General features: G+C 39.5%; 1 protein-coding gene across 23 annotated transcripts in view; it reads left to right on the forward strand.

Annotated features, from left to right (window-relative positions):
* ERC1 (ELKS/RAB6-interacting/CAST family member 1) overlaps positions 1-27,664 on the forward strand; it is a 519,708-nt gene that overhangs the window by 62,745 nt on the left and 429,299 nt on the right. The gene's annotated exons all lie outside the window — the stretch shown is intronic.

Below are 27,664 nucleotides of genomic sequence, written 5' to 3' on the forward strand. Positions count from 1 at the left end.
ATTTGAAGTTTTGGGCAATGTTCTCAGGCTAGATGCAGGTAATGCAGGTAACAGTGGCCAGCACTTCCCATAGTAGAGGGCATTGACTTTCTCAAAGTGTTGACTTGTTTCTGATGTTTTTGCATTTGTTTGGTTTCTATTTGCTGCTATGTTGTTGCTCTTCCCAGTATGAGATAGGGTTATGGTATTAGTAGAATTACAGTGTTAGTGGTTTTTCTTCCTCTTCCCATTCCATCCATAACCTTGACACTAATAATTTTGAAACCTATCGTTCATTACAAGGGTTAAAATCTAAAATGTGACTGTGCAGGTTGAGGTGGCATGTTACAGCTCCTGCCACCTCTTTTTCTTGTGACAGATGGCTTCCCCTCCTGGTTGTAATCCACTGCTGATTTTTTTCAAAGAGCGAATACCATGTGTTCCCCATTTTGGCTCTGGTTGTGTTCTGCCCACTCATTGGCTTCAGAGGAACTTGAAATAGGATGTACTTGCTGCTGGCATTTATGGCAGGAAGTGGATACAATTGCGATACTTTGTGCCAAGTGTTCATTTATTAGAAAAATTGTGCTTCCTAAAATTAAACATTATTTCTCTGTCACATCAAGAGTAAAGCTAAATTTTATTACTTTTTAGAATATGCTTTTAATGTTGTATTATAAAAATTTTTTGGTGGCAAATTTATTACAAAATAGATTTTAAAATCTGAATTTCACATACTCAAAGATTTATAGTCTGTGCAAGACATTGAATGAGTAGCTCTAATTGCACTAGTGTAATAAATATAATTACGAAAGGGATCTGTATCACAGAGACTTCTGATCACAGAAACAGTTGGAATTGTTTGTGATGTGTGGTATTGAACTTGTGATTGCATATGCTTTGTGGTACCTATAGACAGTAGTGTTTGTCTATTTTAACTCTCTTGCTTCGGATCTCCCCTTGAGTAGATTCAGCTAAATAAGTTATAAATTTCACCATCTTAGGCCTTGTTGAAAATTATAAGTATCTGAGACAGCTTAATTTCATAAAGCTACTGTGCATATTTGGAGGTATGGTGTTTGGTTTTTTAAAAAAACCTGGCAGGCCAGAGTAAGCAAATTGTTTTTTTATGTTTTTGTCAAGAAATACCCCAAGATAAATGTAAACAAATATTTGTGCATTACCCTCATTGATACTGGAATTTGACGTTTCTGTCCTCAGAAGTCACTGTTCTGTCAGAGTCTCCTGTACTTGCCTGAGTGAATAGTGCAGGATTGGCAAAAACGTTGCCCGCTCATGGCAGATCATCTCTAAATCTCTCTTGACAACATCTCTAGCTGAACCCAGATCAGTGATTCTCAACCTTGGCTGCATATTGGTATCACTGAGAAGCTTAAAAAACAAACAAACCGAAACCTGATGCCTGAGTCTCACCCAAACCCTCAGATAATTTGATTTGATTGGGCTTGGGGGCGGTCTTGCTGTGGAGGTTTAAAATATCTCCCCAGGTCATTCTAATGTGAAGTCAAGGATGGTTGAGAACCACTGGCTACTACAGATGGATAAGAGTTGGTAGTATGAACTGAAATGTATTTGCCATCCTCAGTCTAGTGAGGGGATTTTCTAACCATGCCACAATATATAAACAATTTGCAGTTTGAATGGATAGAGGTTGGTTATCGTTGGAATTTGAAAGGACGAATGACAAGTAACATCAGATGATTTACCAGTGTTTTGTGACCTTTTTTTTTTTTTTTTAAGATGGAGTCTCACTCTTGTTGCCCAGGCTGGAGTGCAATGGTGCGATCTCAGCTCACTGCAACCTCCACCTCCCGGGTTCAAGCTATTCTCCTGTCTCAGCCTCCTGATTTACAGGCGCGTGCCACCATGCCGGGCTAATTTTGTATTTTTAGTAGAGACAGGGTTTTACCATGTTGGCCAGGCTGGTCTCAAACTCCTGACCTCAGGTGATCTGCCCGCCTCGGCCTCCTCAAGTGCTGGGATTACAGGCGTGAGCCACTGCGCCCAGCCAATGACATTTTAAAAGAATTGCCTTCAGAGGGTAGCTGGAAAAGCAAATGGATGTGGGACAAGAGGTTGTTCCACACCCTCCTGGGGTGGGGATACCCGTTCTGTGATGGCGTTAAGGAGAACGAGAGGGCTGAGAAGAGAGCAAAATGATAAGCCCTGGATTTTGGGACTTGGCCAAAAAAGAAAGGATGGAACAGGACGTCAGGATAAGATCTAAGACTTGAAGCAGAAACTGTACTTTTTCCTGACCCAGGAGGTGTGAGATAGGGAAGTGGTGGTAGCAAACAGGATAGAATGAGAGGTTCCCTTTTACACCCAAACTTGTTCTTTGCTTAGTGGCAGAAGGCTCAAATTTTTCTTTATTAGAGCATTTTCTTTATTACAGCACTATGAGCTTTACTATATGTGAATCACCTGTGAGCACTTGTTAAAATTTCTGGATCCCCTCCCAAAGTTTCTGGTTTAGGACTGCTGGGGGAAGGCTCAGGAATCTGTATTTGTGAAGGTTAACTGAACCTTTTTTGTTTGCTTACCATCTATTCAGTGTTTTCCCTATTCTTTGTTCTATTTATTTAGTAATTTAAAAAATTGACTCATTTTAAAAAACTGAATCTTATTTTAAAATGAAACTGTCACTACTACACGTGGAAAACATTTGCCAAAAAATAAAAAATGAAAGTGTAAATACATAACTATTAAGAAAAAGGTCAGGCCGAGCACTTTGGGAGGCCGAGGCGGGTTGATCATGAGGTCAAGGAATCGAGACCATCCTGGTCAACATGGTGAAACCCCATCTCTACAAAAAAATGCAAAAATTAGCTGAGCGTGGTGGCGCGTTCCTGCAGTCCCAGCTACTAGAGAGGCTGAGGCAGGAGAATCGCTTGAACCCGGGAGGCGGAAGTTGCAGTGAGCCGAGATTGTGCCACTGCACTCCAGCCTGGCAACAGAGTGAGACTCAGTCTCAAAAAAAAAAAGTCATATATGTACCACTCTGAAGATTATTTTTAATATCATTTTGGGAACTACTAGCGATTCTGATACAGATAGTTTTGTCGTCATACTTGGAGAAATATTGAACTAGAGACAAAAAGTTTCACTTAGATTGCGTGATTTTCAGCTACTGTTGCACACTTGGAATCTGGGGCATTTTTAAAATACTTTTGGTCAGCCCCCATCCCCCGATTTAATTGGTGTGGGCTACAACCTGGACATCAGGATTTTTAAAACACTCTCCTAAGGTAAGCGTAATGTATATTCTGGGTTGAGGATTTAGAGGTTAAAAACCATATAATGCAGTTAGACTAAGAAGCATAAATCCATGAATACTAAAATACACCTATCTCGGTATAATTAGAAATAAAGAAGACTGGCTGGGCATGGTGGCTCATGCCTGTAATCCCAGTGGTTTGGGAGGCCGAGGCAGGAGGATCGCTTGAGGCGAGGAGTTTGAGACCAGTAAGGGCTACATAGCAAGGCCTCGTCTCTACCCCCCCCAAAAAAAAGGGCAGAAGAAAAATTAGACAGGTACAGTGGTAGGTGCTTGCAAATCCCAGCTACTCAGGAGGCTAAGGTGGGAGGATTGCTGGAGTCCAGGAGGTTGAGGCTGCAGTGAGTCCTGATCCTGTCACTGCACTCCAGCCTGGGTGACAGAGCGAGACCCTGTCTCTTGTAACAAGAATGAAAAACACCACAGTGACCACCTGGGGGATGTGGGCATGGGGAGGGGAAAAGAAGGTGAATTAATAAAGCACTAAGGCACCTTGTCCTTATGATCTCCTCTGCTCCTGCCTGCTTCTCTTGTTTTCTGTTCTTGATGAATAGCAAGAGCTTTTAAATTGTCAGCTAGTCCCCAAACGTAAGTGTGCATCAGAATTAACTGGAGGGTTTGTTAAAATACAGATTGCTGGGACTCATCCTCAGAATTTCTGATGGAGTAGGTCTGGGGTGGGGCACAAGATTTAATTTCCCAGGTGATGCTTATGCTGCTGGTCAGGGAACAACACTTGAAACACTCATGTAGTTAACCAAGCTGAAAACTTTAGAACATTAGCCTGACATTTGTTGTCTCTGTGTATTTTATATATATCCAGTGAACTTTAAAAATAATTACGTAAACACAAACCTGTGTTTCCATCACCCAGAATTAGTAAATGTTAATGGGTGTGTGGATAAATATTAATTATGAATAAATATTCCCTTTTTGGTGGTAATAAACTGCTGTGTTTTATTTGACACTTTTGAGTACAAGGAATAAAAAAATACGACTTTTCTGGGCTTGAGATAAGTGCTCTTTAGGTTAAGCTATAACACCGAAGAGAAAATAGTGCTCCATTAACTTGTTTCATCAGTCTTTTAGGCAACCAAATGAGAAAAGCAAAGAAAAACAGTACAGTCTAGATTGTATACTCCATCTGAGAAAAAACATTAAAAAGTATTATGTATCTGAAAATGAAATTGTCGGACAGGCGCGGTGGCTCATGCCTATAATCCCAGCATTTTGGGAGGCGGAGGAGGGCGGATCACCTGAGGTCGGGAGTTCAAGATCAGCCTGGCCAACATGGTGAAACCCCGTCTCCACTAAAAATACAAAAATTAGCCGGACATGGTGGCAGGCGCCTGCAATCCCAGCTACTCAGGAGGCTGAGGCAGGAGAATTTCTTGAACCCAGGAGGTGCAGGTTGTGGTGAGCCAAGATGGTGCCATTGCACTCCAGTCTGGGCAACAAGAGTGAAAGTATGTCTCGAAAAAAAAAAAATTGTCAGCTGCAATCATTTTATCCTGTTTTTCTGTTTGAATAGTTTATTTGAATAGTTCATGGGATTAATAAGTTGAATTTACTTCTACATCTAGAAACTTGGGAGGGGAAGGGTAAGCTGTTATGTATGGTATAAAAACTTTAAAAGTGTTGTGAAAATATTATTTTCAATTCTAAAACGCTTGTTCAATTCTAAAATGGCTTGTTTCCCCTATGCTTGATATAGATCAAGAGGGAAAAAGTATTAATGGGTATTATTTATTCAGCAAACATTGAGTTTACATTCAGGACTGTCAACTTGACTATGGAACAATTCAAGTAGCTTTCGTTAGTCTTGCCTAGCTTTTCGTTATGCATTAAATATGTGCTTCATTCAGGAGGAGATCACCCCACCCCAGCCAGGTTAGTTTTGTCAGGTAGAAATAATGCTGTTTTTATATTCTCATGAAGAGTGTATGTATTTTTTCATCGTGGAGCTAATGCTAGGATTCCCTGAACTTGCTAGCTTCTATAAATCCTCCTCACCATTCTTCGAAGCAAGGGCTTTGGAAAGTATGGACTTAACTGTCTCATGAAAATCCTTGTATAGCTTCAATTGTCCTCCCTCCTATCTATTTATTTTTCATGAAATTATTCTCTTGACACACTTGTTTATTTTCTATTTAGTCTTTCTAGACTCTTCTATTTGCTTCCTTCTTGGACTATGTGTTCCCTCTTGCTAGAACTCTTTATCTTCACTCATTAAACTTTAAGAAAAGAGTCCTTCCCATGTTTCCTTTAACAGGGAGGCCAGCTTGTTTTCACAGCTCATATAATATATGCAGGTAGTAGAAGACAGATGAAAGCAAATACTTTGCAAATTATGGTATGTTTGCTTCAGTTTTCAAAAAGTCTGGGAGCTTGGTCTGTTTTCCCTGGAAACCACCTCTGTTTTGTCTTGCAGATGAGAGTGTGATCTTTAAGCTAGCCTTGACCTTTTGGGTGGTCTGTGCTTATCTTTCAAGTGTTTGCAGTAATTAGGACCAGTATATCAAAAAAAAGCATGCTACCTATGTTATTTGTATTGTCCTGATCTTCTAGATTCAGAAAAAAAGAGAGGTTATTATTTTTATAACTGGATTTCCTATATTTATGGATAAGAATTCCAAAACTAACAAAGAGAAAATTATCTTGACTGTTATGTGCTGTAAAAATCATGTATTCAAAGTTTGTACTGTCACAATTCTGGATTCATGAGGATTTGCCAGACATTCAAATTAAAGCCTAATCAATAACTTTCTTCTTCGTAGAGGGCCATTCTAAGGCCAGTGCTTTCCCAGGGCCTGGGTATATTATGTAGTATGATGAATATCACAGAGCAATTGCCCTTGTTTAGGAACTGCGTATTGGGATTCCTTTAAGATTTTTGTTTTAACATACTTACATTTCACTAGGATTCTTCCCTGCCGCACCCCCAGCTCTTTTTAAAAAATTTACCTAGTTTGTCCCTTGCCTGTTTGGCTACTAGATATATTTAACTGACCTTAGACAGTGCTGCAGGCAGAGTTCAGCATTTAGGCAAAACGGATGGCAGTGTTAGCTGTTCTTCTCCTGGCATGGCACTGTGCATTATCTGGGATGGCATGCTTTGTGAGTATCTGTATGGTTTCCCAATGAGAGAAGGGAGGTCTGGCTGCATTCACTCTCACAAGGTGACCTTTGTTTCTACACATTCTCTGCTTTAACAAAGCATTGTCTAATCAGTCTATCAATACATATTTATTGAGTGCCTACTGTGAATGCCCAGTAGTATGCTGTGTACTTTGAGAGATTTTTTTCAAAAGGGGGCGGGGTAGAAAGAAAGAGAAATATGCATTTGAGTTTAGAATAATGTTAACATGAAATATGTATACCGTGTGTGATTTTATAAACATGAATTTCTGGAGGAGCAGAATTCTAGAGTATTCTGGCCCACATTAGCTTCAAGAATGGAATTATTCTTAAGAGTAAAATCACTTAAGCTAGAAGTTCCAGGCTGCTGTGAGCAGTGCCTCTACACTCCAGCCTTGGTGACAGGAGACCCCCTACCTAAAACAAAACAAAACAAAACAAAAAAAGAATGAACTGTTTCCTCATTAAGGTGCAACTTATTCATGTGAGAGAGATGTTTAATGTTAAGGATTTCCTTTCCTTTCCTTTTTTCTTTTCTTTTTATTTCCTTTTTCTTTCTTCTTTCCTTTCTTTTCTTTGACAGAGTCTCACTCTGTCACCCAGGCTGGAGTGCAGTGGTGCGATCTCTGTTCACTGCAACCTCTGCTTCCCGGCTTCAAGCAATTCTTGTGCCTCAGCCTTCCCAGTAGCTGGGACTACAGGCATGCGCCACTACGCCCGGCTAATTTTTGTATTTTTAGTAGAGATGGGGTTTTGCCATGTTGCCCAGGCTGGTCTCGAACTCCTGACCTCAAATGATCTGCCCACCTCAGCCTCCCAAGGTGCTGGGATTACAGGCGTGAACCACCGTACTTGGCCTGTTAAGGATTTCTTTAAATGTGGTATTTGATATATAGGCTTACACAATTAGTATATCTTAAAATATGTAATGAATTTCCCACAATCTCAGCATTTAAAAAATGTTTGGAATAGGAAGATGCTCATAATATTTTAGGGGAAATACATGTATATATAGTGTATATATGTATGTATACAATGATCAATCTTTGGAGCAGCACAGTGTACAAAGCGCAAGCTACGGAGTCAGACTGCTGGATGGTTCTGCCACTTACTCCAACTGACCTAGGGACAGGTCGATTTTATTATTTGTTTCCTTTTTTGTAAAATGAAAATAATGGTACATCATGGGTGAGATGTAAAGTTTAAATGAGTTAGAATGCATAAAGCATTCAGAAAAGGAGCTGGCTGGGCGTGGTGGCTCATGTCTGTAATCCCAGCACTTTGGGAGGCCCATGGCGGGAGAATTGCTTGAGCCCAGGAATTTGAGACCAGCCTGGGCAACATAATGAGACCCCCGTCTCTAAAAAATAAAATAAAATAAATGAAAATAAAAATAGAACATGGTCTGGCCTGTGGTAAACATTAATTATTACTTTTATTGTAGCCTTTTTTTTTTTTAAAAAAAAGGCGAATGTCAGCAGAGAAAAACTGTTTTAAAGGATATCCATAAAATTTTTTTTGTGATTTTTCTCAGATTCATAGGATTATTAATTTTTCTTTTTATCTGTAATTCCTTTTTCCCCCTGTAGTGAACACGTTTCTAGTGTAATAAAGTAGAAGATAATGAAGAATAAGGTTTAGTCTGAATATTTATATGAATCCTTATGAAGAAGTGTCGTTGTCTGTCATTGATACCCAAGATTTGTTGTCTCACGGCCATGGAAAACTAGGACGCAGACACACAAAGAGTGAAGTTCAGAGTGGAAGTTTAATAGGCAAAAGAAAGAGAAGAGCTCTCTGCGACAGAGATGGGTCCTGGAGAGGCTGGTCGCTGGTTCTGCGGTGGAATGCAAGGGGTTTTATAGATAAGCTTGAGGAGGTGGTGTCATGATTTACATAGGTCATGAAAGATTGGTTGGACCAGGTGTGCCATTCTGGAAAACTGGTTAGGGCTAAGTGTTCCATTTGCCTAGAGTGCAAAAATCTGGCCACCCCCACCCTAATCTTTTATTATGCAGATGGGTTCTCTGTCTGCCCAGCGCAGTGTCTGTTTCTTTACTATACACGTGGTGACAAAGAAAAGGGAAGGTGAAGCCTCCATGTTGAACATACCTGGCTCCCAGGTAGCCGTTTTCTGTTAGCATAGCTGCTGACATTCACCCGTGCAAGCTTCCAGCTTGCTTTTTTATGTTTGCAGCATGATTTTTCAGGCTGCTCTTTGTTAGAAAAGAAATTCTTTTGGGGCTGCTTTTTGTTAAAAGGGGAAATTATGCCAAGGACTCTATTGCCCTTATTATCTGCGTAAATAATTTCTTTCTACCTCCTGTATCAATGATACAACAAAATCTAGAATTTGTTGCTAGGAAATTAGTAAATATTTCAATGATATGGAATGGTCTACATAGGTGATGTTATTTTATCTTGAAGCTGTTCATAATTTAGCATAGGAAACATGGCAAACATGGCAGAAATACCATGGATCATACGCTTGTTTTATTTTTAGTGTTTTGTTTTTTTGGTTTTTTTTTTGAGACAGTCTCTCACTTTGTCAGCGTGATCTCTTGGCTCACTGCAACCTCCGCCTCCTGGGTTCAAGTGATTCTCCTGCCTCAGCCTCCTGAGTAGCAGGGATTACAGGCGTACATCACCACTCCTAGCTAATTTTTGTGTTTTTAGTAGAGACTGGGTTTCGCCCTGTTGGCCAGGGTGGTCTCAAACTCCTGGCCTCAAGCAGTCCATCTTCCTTGGCCTCCCGGAAAGCGCTGGGCTTACAGGCATGAGCCACTGCGCCCAGCCTGTATATCTTCTTTTGAGAAATGTGTGTTTAAAAAATAAATGAAAGTAAAAATAGAACAGGGGCTGGCCTGCAGTAAGCATTAATTATGACTTTTATTGTACTTTTTTTAAAAAAGGTGAATATCAGCATAGCAAAACTGTTTTGAAGGATGCCCATAGTTTTTTGTTTTTTTTTTTTTCTTGAGGTGGAGTCTTGCTACGTTGCCAGGCTGAAGTGCAGTGGTTTGATCTCGGCTCACTGCAACCTCTGCTTCCCGGGTTCAAGCGATTCCCCCGCCTCAGCCTCCCTAGTAACTGGGATTACAGGCACTTGCCACCACGCCCAGCTAATTTTGATATTTTTAGTAGAGGCGGGGTTTCACCACGTTGGCCAGGATGCTCTCGATATTCTGACCTCGTGATCCACCTGCCTCGGCCTCCCAGAGTACTGGGATTACAAGCATGAACCACTGCACCCGGCCTAAAATATTTTTTTTAGTGATTTTTCTCAGGTGTGTAGGATTATTAGATTATTTAGATCCTTTAGATCTAGACTATAAGATCCTTTGCCCATTTTAAAATCAGATTTTTTGTTTTGTTTTGTTTTGTTTTTGTTTTTTTTGTTTGTTTTTGCTGTTGAGTTGTTTGAATTCCTTTTATATTCTGGATATTAGTCCCTTCTGGGATGCATAGTTTGCAGATGTTTTCTCTCATTCTGCAGATTGTCTCTTCACTCTGTTGTTTGTTTCCTTTGCTGTGCAGAAGCTTTTTAAGTTTGTTATAGTCCCATTTGTCTATTTTGGTTTTCTCACCAGTGCTTTTGAAACCTTACCAAGAAAGTCTTTTCCTAGACCAGTGTCCTCAAGTGTTTCCCCTACATTTTTTTTCTAATAGTTTTATATGAATAGTTTCAGGTCTTACATTTAAGTCTTTAATCAGTTTTGAGTTGACTATTGTGTTTGGTAAAAGGTAGGGGTCTAATTTAATTTTTCTGCATGTGGATATCCAGTTTTCCCAGTACTGTTTATTGAAGAGGGTGTCCTTTTCCCAAAGTATGGTTTTGGCTCTTTTGTTGAAAATCAGTTGGCTGTAAATATGTGGATTTATTTCTAGGTTCTCTGTTCTGTCCTATTGGTCTATGTGTCTGTTTTTATACCAGCACCATGCTGTTTTGGTTACTATAGCTTTGTAGTGTATTTTGAAGTCACATAGTGTGATGTCTTCTGCTTTGTTCTTTTTGTTCATTATTGCTTTGGCTATTCAGGGTCTTTGTGGTTCCATATAAACTTGAGAATTGTTTTTTTATTTCTCTGAAGAATGTCATTGATATTTTGATATGGATTGCATTGAATCTATAGTTTGCTTTGGAAAGTATGGTTTTTTTTGTTTTTTTTTTTAAGAGACGAGGGCTTGCTCTCTCATCCCAGCTACAGTGCAGTAGTATGATCATAGCTCACTGAAACCTCAAACTCTTGGGCTCAAATGGTTCTCCCACATCAGCCTCCCATGTAGCTGGGATGACAGTGGTCATTTTAACAGCATTCTTCCTATCCATGAACATGGGATGTCTTTCCAATTTTTTTTGTGTCTTCTTCAATTTCTTTTATCAGTATTTTGTAATTTTCATTGTAGAGCTCTTTCACCTTCTTGGTTGAATTTATTCTTAGAGTTTGTTGTTGTAGCTTATTGTAAATGGGATTGCATTCTTGCTTACTTTTTTAGCTGGTTTGTTATTGGTGTATAGAAATGCTACTGATTTTTGTATGTTGATTTTTTATCGTGCAACTTTAGTGAATTTGTTTATAAGTTCTAAGATTGTTTTGATGGAGTCTTTACGTTTTTCTAGATATAAGAACATGTTGTCTGCAAACAGGGACATTTGACTGCTTCTTTTGCAATCTGGATGCCCTTTATTTTTTTCTCTAGCCTAAGTGCTCTGGCTGGGACTTCCAGTACTATGTTGAGTAAGAATGGTGAAAAGTTGGCATACTTGTCTGCTTCTAGTTCTTAGAGGAAATGCATTCAGCTTTTCCCTATTAAGTGTGATGTTAGCTGTCACTTTGTCATATGTGGCCTTGATTATGTTGAGGTATGTTCCTTTATTGCCTAGTTTATTGAGAGTTTTTATCAGGAAGGTATGTTGAATTTTATCCAGTGTTTTTTTCTGCATCTTTTGAGATAATCATATGGATTTTGTCATTCATGCTGTTGATGTGCTATATTACATTTATCGTTTTGTGTATGTTGAACCATCCTTGCATCCCTGGGATAAATCCCACTTTGTCTTGGTGTATTGTCTTTTGAATGTGCTGTTGGATTTTGTTTGCTGGTATGTTGTTGAGGATTTTTGCATCTGTGTTCATCAGGGATATTGACCATAGTTTTTGTTGTTTTTGTACCCTTGTCTGGTTTTGGCATCAAGGTAATGCTGGCTGGCCCTATAGAGTAAGTTACAAAGAATTACCCCTCTTCAGCTTTTTGGAATAGTTTGAGAAGAATTGGTGTTAGTTCTTTAAAAGTTTTGTAGAATTTAGCATTAAAGCTATCTGATCCAGGGTTTTCCTTTGTTGGGAGACTTTTTATTAAAATTGATTCAGTCTTGTTACTTGGTGTTGTTTTGTTCAGGTTTACTACTTGTATTAGTCTGTTTTCATGCTGGCTGATGAAGACATACTGAGACTGGAGAGAAAAAGAGGTTTAATTGGACTTACAGTTCCACATGGCTGGGGAGGCCTCAGAATCATGGTGGGAGGCAAAGGCCACTTCTTCTTTTTTTTTTTTTTACTGTTATACTTTAAGTTTTAGGGTACATGTGCACAATGTGCAGGTTAGTTACATGTGTATACATGTGCCATGCTGGTGTGCTGCACCCATTAACTCGTCATTTAGCATTAGGTATATCTCCTAATGCTAACCCTCCCCCCTCCCCGCACCCCACAACAGTCCCCAGAATGTGATGTTCCGCTTCCTGTGTCCATGTGTTCTCATTGTTCAATTCCCATCTATGAGTGAGAACATGCGGTGTTTGGTTTTTTGTCCTTGTGATAGTTTACTGAGAATGACAGTTTCCAGTTGCATCCATGTCCCTACAAAGGACATGAACTCATTTTTTATGGCTGCATAGTATTCCATGGTGTATATGAAAAGGCACTTCTTACATTGCGGCGGCAAGAGAAAAATAAGGAAGAAGCAAAGGCGGAAACCCCTGATAAACCCATCAGATCTCATAAGACTTATTCACTATCACAAGAATAGCATGGGAAAGACTGGCCCCATGATTCAGTTACCTTCCCTTGGGTCCTTCACATAACATGTGGGAATTCTTTTTTTTTTTTTTTTTTTTTTGAGACAGAGTCTTGCTTTGTCGCCCAGGCTGGAGTGCAGTGGTGCTATCTTGGCTCACTGCAAGCTCTGCCTCTTGGGTTCACGCCATTCTCCTGCCTCAGCCTCCCGAGTAGCTGGGACTACAGGTGCCCACCACCACCCCTGGCTAATTTTTTTTGCATTTTTAGTAGAACGAGGTTTCACCGTGTTAGCCAGGATGATCTCGATCTCCTGACCTCGTGATCCACCCACCTCAGCCCCCCAGAGTGCTGGGATTACAGGCGTGAGCCACCACGCCTGGCCACATGTGGGAATTCTTGGAGATACACTTGAAGTTGAGATTTGGGTATAGTGCACTATATCACTGCTTCTTCCTGGTCCAGTCTTGGTAAGTTCTATATATCCAGGAATTTATCCATTCCTTCTAGGTTTTCCAATTTGTTGGTGTATAGTTGTTCATAATGGCGTCTAATGATTCTTTGTATTTCTGTGGTTTCCTTTTTCATTTCAGATTTTGTTTGAGTCTTCTCTCTTCTTAGTCTAGCTAATGGTTTGTGGATTTTGCTTATCTTTTCAAAAAACCAAGTTTCTGGCTGGGCGTAGTGGGCCATGCCTGTAATCCCAGCACACTGGTAGGCTGAGTTTGCAGATCACTTGAGCCCAGGAGTTCGAGATCAGCCTGGGCAAGATGGTGAAACCCTGTCTCTACTAAAAAAAAAAAAAAAGAAAAAAAAGTTGCTGGGCGTGGTGGTGTATGCCAGTAATCACAGTTACTTGGGAGGCTGAGGCATGAGAATCACTTGAACCTGGGAGGCATAGGTTGTAGTGAGTTGAGATCGCACCACTGCACTCCAGCCTGGGTGACAGAGCAAGACCCTGTCTCAGAAACAGCAGCAACAACAACAAGAACAATCCCCAAAACAAGTTCTTGTTTCATTGATGTTTTATATGTATCTCTCTCTAATTATCTAATCTAATTGAATCTCTCTCTCTCTCCCCCCCCATATCTCCATATCTCCATCTCTTGCTTTCTCTTTGTCTGTCTCTCTGGTTTCTATTTTGCTTTTTTCTGCTCTGGTCTTTATTTCTTACACTAATTTTGAGTTTGGTTTGTTCTTGCCTTTCAGGTTCCTTGAGATGCATTGCTAGGTTGTTTATTTAAAATCTGTCTTCTTTTTTGATATAAGTATTTATTGCTGTAAACCCCCCTCTTTGTACTGCTTTTGCTGTTTCCCAGAGGTTTTGGTATGTTGTGGGTTTTTTTCTTCTTTTCTTCTTTTTTTTTTTTTTTTTTGAGATGGAGTCTTGCTCTGTCACCCAGGCTGGAGTGCAGTGGCATGATCTCGGCTCACTGCAAGCTCTGCCTCCCGGGTTCACTCCCACCTCAGCCTCCCTAGTAGCTGGAACTACAGGCACCCACCAGCACTCCTGGCTAATTTTTTTATATTTTTAGTAGAGACAGGGTTTCACTGTGTTAGCCAGGATGGTCTTGATCTCCAGACCTCGTGATCTGCCCGCCTCGGCCCCCGAAGTGCTGGGATTACAGGTGTGAACCAATGCGCCCGGCCTTTTCTTTTCTTTTTTTGAAAATGAAGACGGGGTTTTGCCATGTTGCCCAGGCTGGTGTCGAACTCCTGAGCTCAAGCCATCTGCGTGCCTCAGTCTCCCAAAGTGCTGGGATTTCAGGCATGAGCCACCGCACCTTGTCGTTATGTTGTGTTTCTATTTTGGTTTTTTTTCCAACAAATTTTTTGAATTCCTTTTAAATTTCTCCATAGACCCAGTGGTTTTTCAGGTGTTTAGTTTCCAAAGTCCTTGTTTTTGATGTCTAGTTTTATCCCACTGTGGTCTGGGAAGATACTTGATATGATTTTAGTTTTACAAAATTTGTTGAGACTTGTTTCGTGGCCTAACATACGGTTTATCCTAGAGAATGTTCCGTGTGCTGATGAGGAGAATGTATATTCTGTAGCTGTTGCATGGAATGTTCTGTGAATACCTGTTAGATCCATTTGGTCCATAGTTCCACTTAAGACCAGGTTTCTTTGTTGATTTTCTGTCTAGATGATCTGTTCGGTGGTGAAAGTGGAGTGGTGAAGTCCCCAATTATTCTTATATTGGGATCTATGTCTCTAGCTCTAATAATATTTGCTTTATAGCTGGGTGCTTTGGTGTTAGGTACATATGTGTTTATAGTTGTTATGTCCTTTTGCTGAGTTGATCCCTTTATCATTATATAATGTCCCTTTTTATGTTTTTTGACTTGAAAGGCTATTTTGTTTGATATAAATATAGCTACTCCTTCATGCGTCTGGTTTCCATTTATGTGGAGTATCTTTTTCCATTCCTTCATTTTCTTTTTTTTTGAAACGGAGTTTCACCCTTGTTGCCCAGGCTGGAGTGACTGCAGTAGCATGATCTTGGCTCACTGCAATCTCCACCTCCCGGGTTCAAGCGGTTCTCCTGCCTCAGCCTCCCAAGTAGCTGGGGATTACAAGCATGCGCCACCACGCCTGGCTGATTTTTTGCATGTATGTATGTATGTATTTATTTATTTAGTTTTTGAGATGGAATATTGCTCTGTCGCCCAGGCTGTAGTGTGGTGGCGTGATCTTGCTTCACTGCATCCTCCACCTCCTGGGTTCCAGTGATGCTCCTGCCTCAGCCTCCTGGGTATCTGGGATTACAGGCATGTGCCACCACGCCTGGCTAATTTTTGTATTTTCAGTAGAGACGGGGTTTTCACCATTTTGGCTAGGCTGGTCTCGAACTCCTGACTTCAGGTGATCTACCTGCCTTGGCCTCCCAAAGTGCTGGGATTACAGGTGTGAGCCACCGCGCCTGGCTTATTCATTTTCTATGTGTGTTTTTACATGTGAAGTGAGTTTCTTGTAGACAGCATACAGTTGAGTCTTTTTTAAAAAAATCCACTCATTCAGCCTATATCTTTTAATTGGGGAATTTAAACCATGTACATTCAAGATTGTTCTTGATATGCGAAGGCTTACTCCTGTCATTTTGTTGTTTTCTGATTGCTTTGTATATCCTGTGTTCCTTTTTTCCTCTCATTGTTTATCCTTGCTGTTTGGTGGTATTCTGTAGTGATAACATTTGACTAGTTTCTCTTTCTCATTTGTATATTTGCTTTGCCAGTGAATTTTATACTTTTATGTGTTTTCATGATGATACATATTATTCTTTCTCTTCCAGATGTAAGACTCCCTTCAGCATTTTGTATGGCTGGTTTAGTGGTGAATTTTTTCAGTTTTCATTTGTCTGTGAAAGACTTTATTTCTCCTTCATTTCTGAAAGATAGCCTTGCTGGGTATAGTATTCTTGGCTAACAGTTTTTTTGCTCCCCCCCCCTTCATTCAGCAGTTTGAATATATCATTTCATTCTCTCCTGACTTGTAAAGTTTCTGCTGAGAAATCTGCCATTAGTCTGATGGAGATTCCCATATATGTGACTTGAGGATTTTCTCTTGCTGTTTAAAAAACTTTTTTTTTTTTTGAGAGACATTATTCTGTTTCCCAGGCTGGATTGCAGTGGCTAGTCACAGGCAAAATCATGTCTCACGACAGCCCTCCAACTCTTGGCCTCAAGCAATCCTACCCACTCAGCCTCCTGAGTATTCTCTTGCTGTTTTCAGAATATTCTTTTTTATTACTGTGATTATTATTATTTTTAGAGATAGGGTCTTGCTCCATTGCCCAGGCTGGTGTGTGATGGTTCAGTCATAGCTCACTGCAGCCTTGAACTCTGTGTTCAAGTGATCTTGCCTCAGCTTCTTGAGTAGCTAGGACTACAGCTAAAAAATTAGCCATCCCTGGCTACTTTTTACATTTTTTGTATAGATAGGGTCTTGCTGTGTTGCCCAGGCTTGTGTCAAACTCCTGGCCTCAAAGAATCCTCCTGCCTGGCCTCCCAAAGCATTGGGATTGCAGGAGTTAGCCACCGTGTTCAGTGTAGAATTCTGTTTTTGTCATTTACTTTTGACAACTTGGCAATAATGTACCTTAGAGAGGACTTTCTTTGGGCTGAATGTGTTTTGGGATCTGTGAATACCAAAGATTTGAGGGATATATGCCTGTATCTCTGCTGAGACTTCGGAAGTTTTCCATTATTATTTCATTAAACAGGTTGCCTATGCCATTTGCCATCTCTTCTGAAATTCCCAAAGTGCAAGTAGTTGTTCACTTAATGGTGTCCCGTATGCCATGTGGGCTTTATTCTTTTTTATCCTCTCTTCTTTTTATTCTGAGTTTTTTCTTTTTTTTCTTTTTCTTTCTTTGAGGCAGAGTCTCGCTCTGTTGCCCAGGCTGGAGTGCAGTGGCACAATCTTGGCTTACTGCAGCCTCCGCCTCCTGAGTTCAAGTGATTCTGCTGCCTCAGCCTCCTGAGTAGCTGGGATTACAGGTGTGCACCATCACGCTCAGCTAATTTTTGTATTTTTAGTAGAGGGAGGGTTTCACCATGATGGCCAGGCTGGTCTCAAACTCCTGACCTCAGGTGATCTGCTCACCTCGGCCTCCCAAAGTGCTGGGATTACAGGCGTGAGCCACCGCGCCCAGCCCTGTCTGAGATTTTGCAAAAGACCTGTCTTCAAGTTCAGAAAATCTGCTTGATGTAGTCTATTCTATTTTTTATTTCACTCATTGAATTCTTTAATTTCACAATTTGTTTTTTTGTTTGATATATATCTCCTTGTTGAATTTCTCACTGAATTGTTTTCGTATTTGTTTGTACCGTTTGTGTGTGTGTGTGTGTGTGTGTTTGTATATTGCTGAGTTTCCTTAAGATCATTATTTTTCATTTTTTTCAGGCATTTCAGAGATTTCTTTTTTGGGGGGAAGGGGACGGATTTCTTCCTAGAGAATTAATTGAGTTTCTTTTGAGGTGTTGTATTTCCCTTGCTTTTTTATGTTTCTTGTGTCTACTTTGGCATCTGTGCATCTGGTGCAGCAGCTGCTCCTTCCAATTTTATGGAGCAGCTTTTGTGCGGAAATACTTTTTCCTGCGGGTATATCTACAGTATTGGCTGGATTACGTGCTTTGGCCGTACAATAGAGTAGTATTCGGCCATGAAAAGGAATGAAGTTCTGATACATGCTGCAGTGTGGATATACCTCCAAAACTTTATCCTGACTGAAAGGAGCCAGATACAAAAGATCACTTATTGTATGGTTCCGTGTATATGTAATATATTTTGTAGATAAATCTACAGATGTAGAATGCTAATTGGTGGTTGCCAGAGGCTGGGAAGAATGAGGAATGGGAAGAAACTGCTGGGTAAGGAGTTTTAACTTTGGAGTGATGGAAATATTATGGAACTAGGTAGAGGCAGTCATTGCGGAACATTGTGAACGTACTAAATGTTACTGAATTGTTCACTTTAAAATGGTTAATTTTATGTTATATGAACTATACCTCAATACATTTTTTTTTAAAGTTTTATGAGCGGTCATAAATTAAAACAAATATTCGCTATGGTGATTAATATAATTGCCCTGTGTTGAGGATTTGCCGTGAGCTGGAGCCTTCACGTATATTGATTCTAAGCCTTATGTCAGCATTGCAAGATAGATTAGGAAGAACAAACAAAGAATTATATTAGTAGTTTAAAATAATGGCTTTAAACTGCTTTACACCTTGTCTATCAAATCAAGTGAGCCCTTGAAATTTAATCAGGGACTGGACAGTAGGGGGCACCCATGGTACTTATGTTGCTCTGGCTATGTTGAGAGCGTCTTAAGTCATAAACACAGATTTGTTGAATGAGTTTGATACTTTGAAAATTATCACCTAGAGGCCGGGTGTGGTGGCTCACGCCTGTAATCCCAGCACTTTGGGAGACTGAGGCAGGTGGATCACCTGAGGTCAGGAGTTTGAGACCAGCCTGGCCAACATGGTGAAACCTCATCTCTACTAAAAATAGAAAAATTATCCGGGTGTGGTGGTAGGTGCCTGTAATCCTAACTACTCAGGAGGCTGAGGCAGGAGAATTGCTTGAAGCTGGGAGGTGGAAGTTGCAGTGAGCTGAGATTGCGCCATTGTAGTCCAGCCTGGGCAACAAAGCGAGACTCTGTCTCAAAAAAAAAAAAAAAAAAAAAATTAGCAAGAAGGATCTTATTACGAACTTATGTTTATTTGAGTTCGGTATTTTATCTTTCAGTTTTAAGTTTTGTAGTTGAAAATATGGAACTATAGGCATGTGCCACCACACCCAGCTAGTTTTTGTATTTTTTATAGAGACGGGGTTTTGCCATGTTGCGCGGACTGGTCTCGAACTCTTGGGCTCAAGCAATCTGCCTGCCTCCACCTCCCAAAGTGTTGGAATTACAGGTGTGAGCCTCTGTGCCTGGCCAAAACATAAGTTTTATGATATAATACTTGCTCTATGGACGATGTTAGATGTTTTAAGTTTTATTTTCTTTTAATGAAAAAAGATTGGCAACCACTAAATTGCTTTTACAACTCATTTTATAACAAGCCAGTTTGAAAAGTTTTTAGTGTAAAATGCCAGTGTTTCTGCTATCCGATGAAAAGCATCAGGTTCTATAAAATTTTACTATTGGAAAGTTAGGGTTTGGGGAAGAGTATTCTAAATATATGTAACTTTGTAATCATAACACAAACAGAAGTAATGTTAATAAATGGTACCTCAGGAGATTACTTGGATAGCCCTAGGATGCCAGGTCATAGTAGCCAGAGAATGCTTCAACATATATTCAAAACTCACGGAAGTAATTGAGTAGAAATGCTTGCTTACAGTGCTGAGAAAATGCTGATGGAAGTGGATCTCTGAGTGCAGGAAAAAGTGCAGCCTGTCTTGAGCGGAGGGCCATGAGTGCTCAGGGGTGTGCCCCTGTAGGAAGGGAGCCCTGGATACAGGTGCTCTGTTTTAGTTTTCTCAAAATAGAGCTGAAAGGATTACTATTTATTCAGCAGCCAAGCAGAGGGCATTTTCCTTTCCTGCTGAAGGCTGCAATTCTGCCTGTCTTTGTAGTTCTCTTGCCTAGGAAAAGGTACATATGAATCAGCACAGCTTTGTTATAATGATAGTTCTCTATTTACCATGATCATGTATGAGCTAATTTATATTGTAAAAAATATATTTAGAGCAAAACTGTGTGTGTGTCCAGTGTAGTTTGCCAATTTTACTGTATTTCATTTTAGCCACTGCTTTTTTTTTTTTTTTTTTAATGAGACAGAGTCGCTCTGTCGCCCAGGCTGGAGTGCAGTGGCGCGATCTCAGCTCACTGCAGCATCCACCTCCCGAGTTCAAGTGATTCTCCTGCCTCAGCCTCCCAAGTAGCTGGGACTATAGGCGCCCACCATCAAGCCCAGCTAATTTTTGTATTTTTAGTAGAGACGGGTTTTCACCATCTTGGCCAGGCTGGTCTCGAACTCCTGACTTTGTGATCTGCCCACCTCGGCCTCCCAAAGTACTGGGATTACAGGCTAGGCTGCCGGCCTAGCCACTACTTTTTAGAGTAATTGCCATAGCTGGTTGTGTCAGTTTGACATTTTGATTTCAAAGATTGTATTATAGTCATTTGCCAAATGTCAAATCGTGAGTTCAGTGTTCTTGAATGATAGGCATAAACTCACTGGTGCTTTGTTTGTTAAGAGTATTATATAAGATGATTTTATAACTTTTTTTTTTTTTTTTTTTTTGAGATGGAGTCTTGTTCTGTTCCCCAGGTGGAGTGCAGTGGCGCCATCTTGTCTCACTGCAGGCTCCGCCTCCTGGGTTCGTGCCATCCTCCTGCCTCAGCCTCCCCAGTAGCTGGGACTACAGGCACCTGCCACCAAGCCCAGCTAATTTTTTGTATTTTTAGTAGAGACGGGGTTTCACTGTGTTAGCCAGGATCGTCTTGATCTCCTGATCTCGTGATCCACCCACCTTGGCCTCCCAAAGTGCTGGGATTACAGGCATGAGCCACTGTGCCTGGCCCCCCCCCTTTTTTTTTTTTTTTTTTTTTGAGACGAAGCCTCACTCTGTCACACAGGTTGGAGTGCAGTGGTGTGATCTCGGCTCACTGCAACCTCCGCCTCCTGAATTCAAGTGATTCTCCTGCCTCAACCTCCTGAGTAGCCGGAATTACAGGCAGGCACCACCATACCCGGCTAATTTTTGTATTTTTAGTAGAGTTGGGGTTTCTGCATGTTGGTCAGGCTGGTCTCGAACTCCTGACCTTGTGATCCGCCTGCCTCGGCCTCCCAAAGTGCCGGGATTACAGACGTGAGGCATCGCGCCCAGCTTATAATTTCTTATTTTGTCTGTAAACTGCGTATAGTGCTGAAATGAGAGCTTCCCTTGACTCTAAAGAGTATATTTATATTGCCTAATGAAGCTTTTATGTATTGATTTCAGGTTATTCGCTGCCTAACTTTAATACTTAAGTGAACTTATAACTTGATTAGAACCTTGATGATACTGGGTAGGTAAGGGATTTTCAAAAAGCAGGCGGATTTTACTTACAGGCCAGTCTCAAGGACAACTATTGCTTTCTGGCTTTAAAATGTCCCTCATTAGTGTACATTTGAAGGTCTGGCAAATTTCTTAGTTTTAGTGTTCATTGTTTCTTGACTGGAGACTAACTTTGGAACTGACTTTGGAGTATGTGGAAGAGTGTATTGTTAGGGTAGCACTGTTAAGATTCTTGATCTGTGTATTTTTTGTTTTTGAGACAGAGTATCGCTCTGTAGTCCAGGCTGGAGTGCGGTGGTGTGATCATGGATCATTGTACCCTTGACCACCCCAGCTCAAGTGATCCCCCAACGTCAGCCTCCTGAGTAGCTGAGACCACAAGCACGTGCCACCATGCCAGGCTCATTTTAAATTTTTTTGTAGAGACAGGGCCCCGCCATGTTGCCCAGGCTGGTCTTTACCTCCTGGGCTCAAGGAGTTCTTCCTCCTCAGCCTCCCAAAGTACTGAGATTGTAGGCATGAGCTACTGCGTCTGGACTGATCTCTGTATTCTTTGAGAAGAATATTCTATTCACCCTCCTTTACTTTATAAGCACAATTGTACCATCTTCAGGAAGCATTCATTATCTTTTGCAACGTTACTTCTCTCTAAACGCGGAGTAGATAACATAGTACTTTGTAGAGTTATTTCTTTAATATTTTTTCCTCATTACAAAGTAATATTAACATATGATAAAAAATGTTTAAGAATACTAAAGGGTATGTAGGAAAAGAAACCTTCTATACTTCTATGTGTCATAGACATATTCAGCTGGGTTGATGCATGCATGTGTACACATACCACACACATTTCTTTCGTTCTTTTAGAGAGACAGGGTCTCACTGTGTTGCCCAGGCTGGAGTGCAGTGGCACAATCATAGCTAACTGAGCCTCAAACTCCTGGGCTCCAGTGATCCTCCTGCCTCTGCTGCCTGAGTAGCTAGGACTACAGGTGTGAACCAATAGCCCTGGCTAATTTTTAAAAAATTTTTTGTAGAGACAGGATGTCGCTCTGTTGCCTGGGCTGGTCTCGAATTCCTAGCCTTAAGCAATCCTCCCTCCTCAGCCTCCCAAAGTGCTGGGATTATAGGTGTTAGCCACTACACCTGGCCCTCACACTCTTTATATGACTTTAAAGAACTGATTTAAAAACTTTAGAGCATCTGCCCTGTGTTACTAAATATTCTTCAGGAAGGTTATTTTAAATGACTATATGAAATGATGTCATATTTTTAGCCGTTCTTTTATTGTTGGATAGTTAGGGTATTCCTTCTTTTTATTATAATACTGTTATGACTATCTTTGTTAATACATTTTCACATTTTCTGATTATTTTCCTAAGGTAGATTGCTAAATAATTGAACTTATTTGTCAAAGATGATCAAAGGAATTACAGGAGAGTCCTTTTTCCGCCCATATACATTATATATTCTTAAAGTGTTTAACATAGTTTAACATAGTTGACATTACTTTGTAATGAAAAAATGTTATAAAAATGAGTCCACAGATTATTATATTATCTACCTTGTGTTTGGAGAGAAAAGCAACATTGCTAAAATACAGTCTCTGCTTCTTGATGATGACACAATTGTGCTTATAAAATGACAGAGGTGTATTATAATATTCTTAAAGAATACGTGTTTTTAAAGTAGCTCTTGATCAGCCCTTCTCAATTCTGTCCTTGAGGAAATTAAGTTCTGATGCCTTGAGGTATTTACTATGTGTAGTGAAATTAACGTATTTCCTGTGCGTCTTGAACTCTACTGGCTTGAATTATCCTTGAGAGAATTGAGAAAACAGTCATGAAATTATTTTATGTAGGGCTTAATTCTTTAGCAGAATACAGTACTGGTTTAGAAAGGCTGTTCTGGATATACCTATTGACAAATTGTTTTCCATAAAATTAGACCATCTCACTAGCAGTGTGTAAGAATGCCTGTCTCACTTCCCATCTTAATGTTATCTTCAAAGATCTTTTCCCTGAAAAAAAATCTTGCCTGTTTTATAGGTTAAAAAGTATTATTTTGTTTTAATTTGCATTTTTTGGTTTACATTTTTCATGTGTTTACTGGCTATTTGGGTATTATCTGTGAATTGCGTATTTTTTGTTAATTTTTCTTGGGGAAGGGAAGAGCTTAATATTTAATTTATATGGGCTCTATATAGTGAGGATAAAGTTTTTCCTCTCACATTTGTTATAAATAATTTTCAGTGTTTGTCATTTGCTCTTTAGTCTTTATATTTTTGATATATACACATTTTATATTGGTAAGCAGTAAAATGTACCACACTTTTTTTTTTTTTTTTTTTGCAATTCCTTACATTTCTTTTTTGCTTGGAAAGGCCTTCTTTATCTGAATGAGTATCATTAAATGTGAATATATATTTTTTATTTTCTAATTAATTTGCATTTTACTCTTAGTTCTTTAATCTTCCTTAAGAATTTATTTTGTATTTTTGTGTGAGGAGACAAACTTATTTTGATGTTTTCCTAATAACTGAAGAATGTTCTACACAGTGTATGGGTAAATGATCAGTGTCTTTCCTTTTCGTTTGTGGCATTTTGTTGTTGTTGTTGTTGAGTGCTTCTATATTATAAGATCTATTTTTCTGTTTGTTATCCTTTTTTCTAGTACTTTTTTATAGTACTAGATTGATTTAATTATTACGAGCTTATAATTTTGTATTAATGGCTGGTTGGGCGTTAAAAAAATTTCCCTCCCGTATCTGTATTTTTGCCATTCTCACTCTTTATTCTTAGGTGCTGCCCAATACTCTTACCCAACTCTTTTTATATCCCAGCTGCCTCAGGGCTCAGCTCAGATGCTGTTTCTTCAAAGGGCCCTCCTGAACCCAACACTATCTAAAGTAGAAAATCCTGTACCCAATCTGCCATATTATCCAGTCTCTTCAATATCATTTATCACAATCTGTAAATAACATTCTTGACAGTTTGTCTACTCTTTTTTTCATTGGAATTTTGGTTCCATGAGGGTAAAGATCTTATTTTTCTTGCTTACTGCTGTATCCCTTGTACCTGACACATGGTAAATACTCAATAAATATATTTTGGATCACTGAATAAATTAAAAATGAGCTTTAGAACTGTTCTTTTTCTCAGTCAACCACAATCAGGGTTGTGTTAAACCTACAAATTATTTTTCAAGTATGGCTTGGGCCAGGTATGGTGGCTCATGTCTGTAATCCCGGCACCTCGGGAGGTTGAGGTGGGCAGATTGCTTGAGCCGAAGACTTCATGACCTGCCTGGGCAACATGGTGAAACCTCATCTGTAAAAAAAATAAAAAAGTTAGCCAAGTGTCGTGGCATGCGCTTGTGGTCTCAGCTACTGTGGAGGCCGAGCTGGGAGGATCACTCGAGCCTGGGAGGTTGAGGCTGCAGTGAGCCAGGATTGCGCCACTGCACTTCAGCCTGGGTGACAGAGTGAGACCCTGTGTCAAAAAAATAAAAATAAAGTATGGCTTTTTTTTAAATTGATTAAAAGTTTATTTACTTGTTCCAGCAAAGTGTTGTAGTTTTCTTCATTTAAGTGTTGCGTATTTCTTGTCAAGGTTACTACTGTGTAATTTGTAAAATTTTTTCCCCTACTTTGAATGGATTTTTCCCTATCATATTTTTTGAGTAATTAAAAATTGAAACAATCTCAAATTTAGAGAAAAATTCCAAATACGGTAAAAATAACTTTTTTGCCTCTGTAACCATTTGAGGATAAATTGCCAACCTATATGTCATCATACTGCTCCCCTTCATGCAGTGTATGTTTCCCACAAAAAGGGACCTTCGGCATAACCATCACATTCAGGAAATTACCTTTAAATTCAAATTTCGTTTGTTGTTCTAATAAACAAAAATAATCTTTGTAAATAAAAAAGATTGAGTTTAGAATCACAAGTTACATGTCTCTCTTATCTCCTTCAGTCCACAGGTTGCATGTCTCTTTCATCTCCTTCAATCTGGGACACTTTCTGTCTGTTTTTGGCTTCATGACCTGGATACTTTCAAGGATTACAGACTAGTAGTTTTATAGAATATACTTCTATTTGGATTGTCCTATGTTTCTTCATTATATGCTCAGGTTGTATATCACTGAAAAGAATATCACAGAAGTGATGTTCTGTTCTTGTCATTGTACCCTGGCAGGTGGCACATGATTGTCAGGCTGTCTTATTACTGAAGATGATCACTTTGATTGCTTGAGCAAGGTGATAATATCTTTCCAGCTTCTCCACTGGGCAGTTACTCTCCTTTTGTAATTAATACTTATTTTGTGAGGAGATACCTTGAGACTATATACATATCTCATTCTTCATCAACTGTTCAATTTATTTATGTCATATCTGTATGGATTTATAGATCCCTGTTTTTTTCAGTAGTTTGTATGTAATCACCATTATTGAATTTGATGCTCAATCTGTCCAAGAGTTGGCCAGTAGGAGCCCATTCAAGCTCACTCCTGTGTCTGGTAGACATGTTCCTGTTACTCTTTGAGTACTTCCTTTCTTTCTGGCGTGAAAATTTTAGGTTCACTAAAGTTATTTAATATTCTTGTGTGAATATTTCATTTAAGTTTTCTTGTTTTGTATAGAAACCTTAAGGTTAAACAAGTAGCTTTATTTGAAATGTCAATTACCCCTGTAATATGGGGACCAAAAATTTTGTTCAAAACTGTCAGAAAAAGCTGTGCATGGTGGCATGCATGCCTGCAGTCCCAACCACTCAGGAGAGGCTGAGGTGGGAGGATTGCTTGAGCTCAGGAATTTGAGATCAACCTGGGCAGTAAAGCGAAACCCCCATCTCTCTATTAAACACACATGCACACACACACACAGGAAATTGTCAGAATAAAGACATGTATAAGCATCTATCCCAGCTCATATATTTGGATTAAAAAAATGCTAAGCATCAGTAAAGAATCGGGTATCCCTGTGTGACTACTTAATTTTTTTTTTAGTTCCTAAAGTGAAAAGTAATTATTTTTGTATGCAATAAATAAGAAAGCACCAGAAGAGAAACTTGATTGTTGTGTCTTTTAAGCCTTTAGGTTCCTTATCTCCAAGATAATTTTATAGGGATTTTTGAGATCAAAATTTTGGCACCTTAGTGTACAAGTACAACAGTACTTGGCATTTTGTAGGGATTCTCAGGGAAATATGTTATTTTATGATGTTAGGTGAAAGGAGGAGAGAAATTAGAATTATTCCCAATCTTTTCTGTTTCCTCTCTCTTTCCTTCTTTGAGAGAGATTATAGTTGAAAAGAGGAAGCAGCAAGGTGGGAAGGAACATAGATGGAGAGAGATGTTCAAGTTTTTGAAGCGATGATGATGAGACGAGGTTTTTTTTTTTTTTTTTTTTTTTTGAGACGGAATCTCACTCCGTCACCTAGGCTGGAGTGCAGTGGCACAATCTCAGCTCACTGCAACCTCCGCCTCCCGGGTTCAAGCGACTCTCCTGCATCAGCCTCCTGAGTAGCTGGGATTACAGGCGCCCGCCACCACGCCTGGTTAATTTTTGTATTTTTAGTAGAGGCGGGGTTTCACCATGTTGGTTAGGCTGGTGTGGAACTCCTGACCTTGTGATCTGCCTGCGTCGGCCTCCCAAAGTGCTGGGATTACAGGCGTGAGCGACTGCGCCCGGCGATGCTGAGATCTTAATTAAGACTCTAAGTTTTGGAGAGAGATGTTCAAGTTTTTCATCTTTACCTGAGAATCCCTACAAAATGCCAAATACTGTAATTGTACGCTAAGGTGCCAAAATTTTGATCTCAAAGATCCGTATGAAATTATCTTGGAGATAAGGAACCTGAAGGCTTAAAAGACACAAGAATCAAGTTTCTCTTCTGGCCCTTTCTTATTTATTACATACAAAAATAATTACTTTTCCCTTTAGGAATTAAAAAAAAAAGTAGTCACACAGGGATACCTGATTCTTTACTGATGCTTAGCATTTTTTTGTGAATAATTTTTATCCCTCTAACAGTAAAATGATGTTAAAAGCCCTTGAAAAATTGAAAATTAGTTGCATTTCATACCCTTGAAGCTCTGATTTTATTGATAATTTTGTTTTTTAAGTGAACAAAACCTCAAAGTATACCAGCAAGGTAAATTTATTGATTTCTCCTCTTATGCCCGATTGCTTATCAATTTGGTTCTTTTGTCTAAGAATGATCCAATTAGCAGACTAATTTTTTTTTCAACAGGGAACTTTCACCTTCTTACACTGTGTTCTTATTGGAGCATTGCATAGTCTTTGCATACGTAGAACGCGAAGATGGTGTCTTTATGTATACCTTCTTAAGTAAGCTAAACTGTCTTGAAAATGGCAGTAAGTGGCACATTAAGACACAAAAGGTTATTTCTTTTTTGGCGAATGGTTGTTTGTTTAAATGGAGAAACATAAGGTCTTATATTGAGAGGTAGATTTATTTAATATTCCATAGATGTAATTTTAAAAATATTTCTCCTGTCTCAGAATGAAGTGAGGGTTCTGCTAAGACAGCTTTGTAATTCACAGCTTTCTTTGAAAATGCTGTACCTTTATTCCTTATTGATGGACTTGAATGCACAATCATTTGTGGGGTTTTTTTGTTTTGTTTTTATGAAATAGCAGTTTGATCATTTATACCAAAAGTTAGTGCTATATGATTAGATATCAAGG

Source organism: Gorilla gorilla, chromosome 10 (assembly GCF_029281585.2).
Source record: "Gorilla gorilla gorilla isolate KB3781 chromosome 10, NHGRI_mGorGor1-v2.1_pri, whole genome shotgun sequence".
Classification (NCBI taxonomy): Eukaryota; Metazoa; Chordata; class Mammalia; order Primates; family Hominidae; genus Gorilla; species Gorilla gorilla.